Raw genomic sequence first — 9749 nt, forward strand, 5'->3', positions numbered from 1 at the left:
CCAGATAGATGGAAAGGTTGAGAGGGATGGGGAAGGAATAGTAGGAGAGGTCATTGCAGGTGCAGATTATGCCGAAAGTTGTAGAGTGAGTGGTGGGTGATGGGGAGGGAGAAGAGCAGAGGTCAGCTCACATGGGACTGGACCAAGAGATGTAGGGGAGATGGCAGAAGGGTCGGGTAGGGACAGAGAAGTAGAGGAGGTTAGTTTCTGTGGGACTGGACCAGGGAGATGTATGGGGAGTGGTTAGGTAAGATCTGGAGTGTGTGGAGGTAGATAGGGAGAGGCAGGGCAGGTCAGCTCACGAGGATGGTCTACAGACCTGGAGGGGTATGAAGGGGGATTGGCAGAGAGAGAGGGGAACAGGGGTCAGCCTTTGTGGGTGGACCAGAGAGATGTAGGGGAAATAGGGTGGAGTGGAGTTGGGGAAGTAGCAGAAGTCAGTTCAATTGGGGATGGACCAGACAGATACTAGGGGGTGAGAGGGGACTGAAAAGTAGAGGGACTGAGGTCAGTGCTTATGGGCAGGGAAGAGTGAGTAGGGAGGGAGGGGAAAGGGAGCAAGGGTTAGTTCATGTGCAGATGGACTAAAGCTGTGGGAGCTTGGGGGTGATGGCGAGGAGGAGGGAGCAGGTATTAGTTCATGTTCAGCCCTGCAGAGAGCTGTAGTGGGATCAGGGGTGATGGGGAGGGAAGGAGTACAAAGGTCAGTTCATGTTGGACTGGACCGGAGAGCTATAGGGGAGTGGGGGCGGGATTTTGACATAGAGAATGCAGATATTGGTTCATGTGAGTATGAACCCGAGAACTCTATGGGAGTTGAGGGGAAGGGAGAGGAGGAGGGAGCAGAGGTTCCTTCATGTGAAGCTTGACCAGAGGTATGCAGGTGGAGTTGAGGGGAATGGGAGCAGAGGTTAGTTCATGTGAGGGTGGAGTAGAGAAGTGCAGGGGTATGGAGGGATGGAGAGAGAGAGAGAGGGCATTCCATGTTGGGCTAGGTATTGGAAAGGAGAGGGAGCTGAAGTTGATGTAAGATGCGCCGGAGAGAGCCATACGGAGATGGCAGGGATGTGGGTGGAGAGGGAGCAGAAGTGCCTTCATATGGGGCTGGAGCAGAGAGCTGTAGGGGGATGGTGGGGTCGGGGAGAAGAGGGAGCTGGGGTCAGTTCCTATGAATATGTGGCAGAGATATCCAGGGGGATGGTGGGAACGGGGGCTTTAGAGGAGGACGGTGGATGGGATGGGGAGGGAGAAGAAATCAGTTCCTGTTGGGCCTTGAGGGCCTTCCTAGTAACTCGGGGACATACTAAGTTTCCTTGAAAGAACTCTCTGGTGGATTAGTCTTTTCTTTGCTCCAAAGTGTTCGAACTGCTATAAACAGCTGGATTCATGGGTAGTCATACTCAAACTTAATATAAGTAGAATCTATCTAAGGAAGTTGTTTAAAGAAAGGAGGTAGCTCAGTTTCTGTCCTTTTAGACGTGGAAGAGCTGCTGGACTCAGAAGGATGACAGGGCATGGAAGGGAGGAAAGGCATACTGGCTGCTCTAGGGGGCCTCTTGACATCCTTTCACCCTCTATCAGATTGGAAACTTTTGTTTTTGTCATACTGTCAAATACTAGGATTTTGGGCAGCAGACTCAAAGGGAGTAATACACTCAAAACAACACTTTACCCATGATTACAACACAATCACACCTCCATAGAAAACAGCCAACAGTCATCCCACTACACACTTAGTTACTCTTCGGTTGGACTAGAACTGCTTGCTCCTTGATGGTGCTCCCTCATGAAGCCAAGTTCCCCTACAGTCCAGGAACTACCCTTTTTTGAGCCCTCCATGGCTGTTGTGATCAGTGTCTTACAGCAAGTGGCTCCCTCCTCTGCTCTATGTCTCATGACCTGCTCAGCTCAACATCTTATATTCTAGGGGCTGGCCCCATGGCTGAGTGGTTAAGTTTGCACACTATGCTTCAGCAGCCTGGGTTTTGCACTTTGGGATCCTGGGCTTGGACCTACACACTACTTATTAAGCCATGCTGTGGCGGCATCCCACATAGAAGAACTAGAATGACCTACAACTAGGATATACAACTATGTACCGGGGCTTTGGGGAGAAAATAAAAAAAGAGGAAGATTGTTAGCTCAGGGCCAATCTTCCTCACCAAAAAAAGAAAAAAACCCCATCCTATATTCTAGAAGTCACTGGAATATCGTGCATCTTCAATTGTAGCAAAAGTAATCAGTCTGCACTGATTGCAGCTGTGAAACAGTGACGCCATCCCAGCATGCCATGCTGTGACATATCAGACACATTTTGTGACCCAAATCTTCATCAGCAGTGCCCAAAACTCTCACAGGGGCTCTGGGCCCATTTCTAGAACATCACCGTCAGAACTTGATGTGTCTGGAAGCCAAGTCACCTCTTCTCTAGCTTCTCCCCACTGATCCCCCTTAACCACCACCTTCAGGGAAGGAGCTTAGCCTTCAGACTTAGTCATATCTGGTTTAAATCCCAACTCTTATGCTCATTGGCTGTGGCCTTAGAGTGACATGAATGAACTATCTTGAGCTTCTGTTTCCTCATCTGGAAAATAGGGGTGCTGTGAGGTCAAAGGAAGCTAACAAGTGTCCGGTGTATAGCGTAGCACTGACACCTGGTGAGCATGCAGTGGGTCATGCTCCCACCCACAGCTTCATGTAGAGCCAATCCACTCCTCTTGGCCGCTGACGGTCACTGTGCATTAGCCTGTTTTTATCTTAGCTTGGACTGTTCTGTCCTAAGTGCCTGTGTGTTAACCTTGGCATAAAGTTAAGTTCTATCCACGTACCTAGGCCTCTGCCATTGTCCCTCTTAAAATGTTGCCCCTATCTTTTTCCCAAATCTGTATTCTTTTCTTCATATGAAACTCCCCCTCAGAGCTCCCTCCTTCCAGGAAAACTTTTGTTTGAGAGTAGAGAGGACTTGTGCACTACTTCCCAGCTGGGATTCTGAGACAGCAGCCTTGCAGATGTATCCGTTGCCATTAGGTGGGGTGCCAGGATGGAGAGGCTCCAAGGCACCGAATCACCTGGAATCCGACAGCGGTTCAAGCTGGATCTTCTCAGTACCCCCGGAGGGCTGTGGTCCCAAACAGCCTTGGAGTGTGATGGAGAGGATGCCATAGTGGAGAGAATCCTGGCAGGGCTGTAGACCCCTCAGAAAAGCCACTAGGTACGGACACTGATGGAATGCTAGCTTGTCAGCTTGGGTGCTTGCTTAAGTCTAATTAAAAGAGAAGAACATGACATGTTTGCATTCTGAGTGTGTGCAGAGAAAATTGTTTCCCTGCTACATGGCCTTATTGAGCCACACGGAGCAGTTCTCGGGGAGGAGCACAGCTGTGTCTTTATAGCTGTGCTTCGGGCCTGGGGCAAGGCTCTGCCCACAGTCTGGCTCACTCATTTACTAGCTTTGTTGATCCTCTAGCAAGGACTTATTGACTCATTAAAAAATTCTAGTGTTCCATGGCTCTTTTTTTCCCCTGACCCCTATTCCTTGTTATGATTTGAATTGTGTTCCCTTAACATGTGGGTGTCCTACCCCCAGGACCTCAGAATGTGACCTTATTTGGAGACAGGGTCTTCACAGAGGTGACGAAGTTGAAGTGCGGTCGTTAGGGTGGGCCCTAATGTAATCTGACAGATGTCCTTTAAAAAGGGGACATGTGGACACACAGACACACACAGAGGGGAGACGATGAGAAGACAGGGAGAAGACAGCCGTCTACAAGCCAAGGAGAGAGGCCTGGAACGCATCCTTCCCTCAGCCCTCAAAAGGAGCCAACCCTGCCCACGCCTTGATCTCGGACTTCTGGCCTCCGGACTGGCAGACGGTCCGTTTCTGTTGTTTGAGGCGCCCAGTCTGTGGTGCCTCGTCACAGCAGCCCCAGCAAACTCATACATCTCTCTTACTGAAAAACTTCCTCTGTTCCCCGCAGTGTCCTGACCAGGAGTGCACATGGTGATATCGAGGAAACGAAACCTGGACTTGGACTCTCTGCTGCAGAGCTCGTCGCTCCATGCGCGCTGGATGTGGCCTCTTCTGAGACGTCCATGATCGCTTGGGGGTGTGCAGTGTTGCCACCTGAAAGCTTTTTTTCTCAATTTGGAGTAAAAGATTGTACGTGGATGTGAAGCCATCTCCTTAGGAGATGTTCGTGAGAAAATATTTGTGCAATCTCTCATACAAATAGGTCCAAAAGGTACACTCATGGTTACAGACTGAGTCAGAAAAGCATGGGAAAGATGAGTAAGTAGAGTGACAGAGCCTCGGATGGCGGTGTTGGCCAGGTTGTTGTTTCTAACCTGCCTTGCACAGTTTCAGAGAAATGCTTTCAGGATCAACCTGACTATCTGAAAGAGCAGACGCCCACGTCATGAGGGGCACCATGGAGCAGCAGCGAAATGTCTCCTGAGCTGGACTAGTGAAGTCCCATTATGTGACCCCTGGCGAGATACCTAAAGCCTTAGTACCTCACTGGTTTCATCTGTCAAAGGGGAGTTATTAATAGAGCCCACCCCAAGGGTAGTTGTGAGGATCAAATGAGCTAATATAGCTAAAGAGCTCAGAACTGAGCCTTACACGCAGCATGCAAGAAACGTTTGTTGAGTGAATAAATCCAGAATTTGGCTGCAGTCTTCAACTATAGGGTTTGGGAGTTACATCATTCATCCCAGTGGTGCGATGTAGGGGTATTAGAACAGGGATTCCTAACGCAGACACTTATATTTCAGGAGTTACACTTGTACTTACCCTGAGGAGCTTCTTAAATCTTCTGAAATGACCTGCACAATTTGTGGGTACAAGCAGGCAGGCAGTTTTCATCAGATTTGTTCAAAGAGTCCATGAGCCAAAAAAGATTCAGACCCACTGTCCTGGAATTGGACATTGCCATTTGGGGCACGGGGAGAATTGTGCTAACCCATAGCATTGTGTTGTAGTGTTGTGTGTGGCACCTGATGTTGATGTCCTCTGTCCACACAGGCATTCCCTGAGATCTGCCTGTTTCCTGGCCCTGCTGGGTATTTTCTGCAGGAAATGGTGCAGTCTAGCACCATTTCCAGGCCATGCCTGAGGGCCTGAGACTGCTGCTTCCTTGCTGCTCCGGGGCCTGGGGATCTACAGCGCTGTCTCTGTCCCTGTCTAGACCTCCTGACAACCATTCGCTTGTTGGGGCCTCCAGGATCCAGCCTCACCTCTTGCCTGGATTTCCTGCCATCTCCCCTCTCTCCCCTCTAGCCTTTTTTAGCTTGAAAATCAATCTTCTTGAAGGAAAATGCCAACAAAACAGGATTTATTTTCTTCCAAGAAGTTACTCTTTCCCCTCCTTACACTGACTAAATGGCCTTTTACTTATCTGTCTTCAGCAGTTTTTGAAAGCTTCAATCCGTTTTCAGCTTTAGCCTCCCTGAAATTATTCTTTGGGATCCACACCTTTGCTTCCTTTTGAACCCATCATTAGATCTGTTCTTGCCTCTATCTTTTGCATTTATTTGTTCATGCATTCACCAAATACATAATGAGCACCTATTCTGACCCAGCCTCTGAAGTGAATGAAATATAGTCCTCGGCCCCATGGGATTTACATTCTTGTGAAAGAGACAGACAGTAAAAAACCTCAAGAAAATTAAGCAGGTAAGGAGTTAGAAAAGGATGAGGGGGTGCTATTTTAGACAGGAGGGTCAGGGAAGGCCTATCTGTGGAGATAACATTCAAACAAGTATTTGAAGCCATGCAGAGGTCAGGGGAAGAGTACCCAGACAGAGGGAACAGCAAGTGCAAAGGCTCTGAAGCAGCAGCAGGCTGGGCTTGAGTGAGGAACAATGAGGAGACACATGTGGCTGCAGCACAGTGAACAAAGTGAAAAATGGCAGGCTGCCAAAGGGGGCAGGGGTCGGGTAAGGTAAGGCCTTGCAAACCCCATAAGTAAGGGTTATGTTCTGTGGGTGACGGATGTCATCACTGACCTCTGTGCAGGAAAGTAATCTGCCTTGCATTGGCGGCTGGGTTGAGAGTTGCCTATGGGAGCAAGGGTGGAAGCATGTATCTTTTCACAATATGAGCTCATTTGGAGGTCTTCCTGCATAGCCACATGGCTGACTTTTTAAAAAAACCCTGTTTGGATTACTTGAGACTGGGAAATTTCTGGAGCAACTTTTGCTCTGGAATTTGAAGTGATACAGGCAGATTTTGCCTTTTTAGAATCCCCATCATTCAGCAGCCACTTTCCCTTCTAGAGTCCCTAACAATAAGACCACAAATTGTGTTGTGTGCTATTTTGCTTTCTGCCCTTTTCCTCCCAGAGTCTGCCTTCTCAGGTCTTCTCCTGTAAGCTCATGGCTGACGTCCACCCAAGCTTGTCTATTATTATTATGAACTTCAAAATATCATTATTATTTTCTCCCAAGTTCTTGGTCATTTCCTCATCCACAGCCAATTCCTCTCTATTGCCAGTCAGGTTTAACAGCTCATTCTAGGCACAGTGGCCTATAACTCCAAGACCCAGGGTTTCCCAAACTCTTGCTGGTTGAGAAAGGACTTGATCCCTGCATTAGCAGTGTTGCGCGGGGATTATTTTTACCCCGTTTTACAAATAAAGCAGCTGAGGCTCGGGGAGGTTGAGCATGGAAGCTGCGACTCAGGCTCAGAGTTTCTGACTTGAAAGTTCTTGCCCTTTCTACTCTATCACTCTGTTCTCCAGGTAAGACGATGTGCTCCTTGCTTCGGTTAGTTTAAATACTTCTTAAGTGAAAACTGAATGGTTTATCTCATTCTCTTTCTCTCCAGTTTGGCTTACATGATTTCCATTTTTAAGTTCTTAAATGCACCACAGTGTCCTGCCCCGGGTCGAGGCCCCCAAAGAGGCTCGCGTGACCAGCATCATGGCTGCTTTTATGTGTCAACTTGACTGGGCCATGAGGCGTCAAACATTATTTTGGGTGTTTCTGTGATGTTGTTTTCAGATGAGATTGACATTTAAATTTATAAACTGAGAAAAGCAGATGGCCCTCCCTAATGTGAGTGGGCCTCCTCCGATCAGTGGATGGCCTGAATAGAACAAAAAGGCTGACCCTTCCCCTGAGTAAGAGAGAAAGAGTTCCTCCTTTGAACTGGAACATCAGCTTTTTCCTGCCTTCTGACTCAAATTGAAACATCGGTTCTTTCTGGATCTTGAGCCTGCCAGCCTTCAGACTGGAACTTCATCATGCACTCTCTGGGGTCTCCAGCTTGCTGACTCACCCTATAGATCTTGGGACTTGTCAGCCTCCATACTCATGTGAGCCAACTCCTTACAATAAATCTGTCTCTCTCTCTATGTATATATAAACAGACACATACACACACATACATATAATTATATACACATTCTCCTGTTGGTTCTGTTTCACTGGAGAATCCTAACTAATACAGCCAGCAGAGGGCGATCTCCCATCAAACGCTGCCTGTTTCCCATTTGGAAATGTTGGACAGTTGTTTTCTTCAAAAGTGAGAAAATCTTTCTAAGTTCTTTTTTTTTCCAGACGAAAGAAGGTAATTTCAGAGAGAGAAAGTAGCATGAAGAGTTGCTGGTATAAGTGATAGGAGAAGGTCATCCCAGTACAGGCCTGAAGCCTTCTAGGAAATGCATTCTGCATGAGATAGACACCAAAGTTCTGCAGCTGGCGACAAAATTACCCCCATAGCTCACTCTTCCTGGGAGTCAAAGACCACATTATAACCAGTGGCATAAGCTTTAGGGCGAGATTTCAGAAATGGAACTTCTCTAACAGAAAGAACAGTGGAATGAGTGGAAAGTAGGGTGGAAACTGACATTACTGACATAATGTATGCATACCCATTATGTATAATCTTACGTTCTTACCTATGTAAGCTTATAACGGCAGAGAAGAAGGTCTGGATGGATCACACCAAACTGTTAACAGTGGTTTTCTCTGGAGAGAGGAAGGTGCTTGGAGGGGGCTACAGTGAAACAGACTTTCTCCTTTTATTCTGTTCTGGGTTTGAATTTCTTAAAACAAGATTCATGTATGATTTTTATGTTTAAAAATATTATTAAGTAACATTTCACACATGCTAAGATGGCTATAATAAAAAACCCTCAGAAAATAACAAGTGTTGGTGAGAATGTGGAGACATTAGAAGCCTGATAAATTGCTGGTAGGAATGTGAAATGGTGCAGCCACTTTGGAAAACGGTTTGGTGGTTTCTGAGAAGGGTGAACATTGAATTACCATATGACCCAACAATTCTACGCTTGGATGTATTTCCAAAAGAGTTGAAAGTAGGGGCTTGAAAAGATATTTGTACACCCATGTTCCCAGCAACATTATTCGCAGTAGCCAAAAGGTGGAAACTCAAGTGTCCATCGACAGATGAGTGGATAAACAAAACGTGATCTATATACACAATGGAATATTATTCAGCTATAAAAAGGAATTACTTTTTTTAAATTTGTTTTTAAAAATATTTTAGGTCAGGGCTTTCTCTCCTTTTCTTTCTTTCTTTCTTTTTTGTTTTTTAAAGATTGGTCCTGAGCTAACATGTGTTGCCAATCTGTTTTTTTCTTCTTCTTCTCCCAAAGCCCACAAGTACATAATTGTATATCCTCGTTATAGGCTCTTCTAGTTCTGCTATATGGGATACTGCCTCAGCACGGCCTGATGAGTGGTGCCATGGCAGTGCCCAGGATTTGAACTGGCGAAACCCTGAGTCGCTGAGGCAGAGCACATGAACTTAACCACTTGGCTGCGGGGCCAGCCCTAAAAATGAATTAAATTTTGATATATGCTATAACATGGATGGATCCTGAAAATATTATGCTCAGTGAAAAAAGCCAGGCGCAGGAGGACGAATAGTGTATGGTTCCGCTTATATGAGGTACCTACAATAGGAAAATCCATAGAGTCAGAAAGTAAAACAGAGGTTACCAGGGCCTGGGGGAGGAGAGGGGAGCTATTATTTCATGGGGACAGAGCATTTGCTGGGGATGATGAAAAAGTTTTGAGTATATATAGTGGTGATGGTTATACAACATTGTAAGTATATTTAGTGTCACTGAATTGTGCACTTACAAATGGTTAAAATGATAAATATTGTTATGTATATTTTACTACAATAAAAACACCTGAAAATTCTTAAGAGAAAGGGGTGTCGTGCTATTAGATCCAGTTGTACCCTTTCACAAAGGGGAAATAAGTGGCTTCTAAGGACTACAGGGGAGCAGCCTCAGTTAGATGGATGGTCTGTTCGTGTGAAGCAGCAGGTGCTGAAGAAGTTTCTGACAGTTGGAATATAGAGACGTGAGGATCCACTGTCATCCAGTTCACACTAAACTTTGTGAGAGCGAGGACTGGATCTCTCTTTGCTCATAATTGCAGCCTTAGAGCCTAGCATAGTGTCGGGTGCCCAGTAGGCACTCAACAAATATTTGTTGAATCAATAAATGAACTTGTGTGACTTGCTAATAATCTACTTAAAGCAAAACATTCTCCCTCCTACCATTTTGGGCACCATTGCCTATTATTTGTTGCACAATGAGAAGTACAAGCCTGGGATTCATATATTTGGTTGTCATTAGCACAAGATAGAGTATCAGTTGGGATGGGCCAACTGCTGTATCAAACAATTTCTGTATCTTAATGAGCTGACTCAAAAAATTTTATTTTTAACTCATGTTATAGTTCAAAGTCAGTGGGAGCGGATTGGAGTG

Source organism: Equus quagga, chromosome 10, assembly GCF_021613505.1.
Source record: "Equus quagga isolate Etosha38 chromosome 10, UCLA_HA_Equagga_1.0, whole genome shotgun sequence".
NCBI lineage: Eukaryota > Metazoa > Chordata > Mammalia > Perissodactyla > Equidae > Equus > Equus quagga.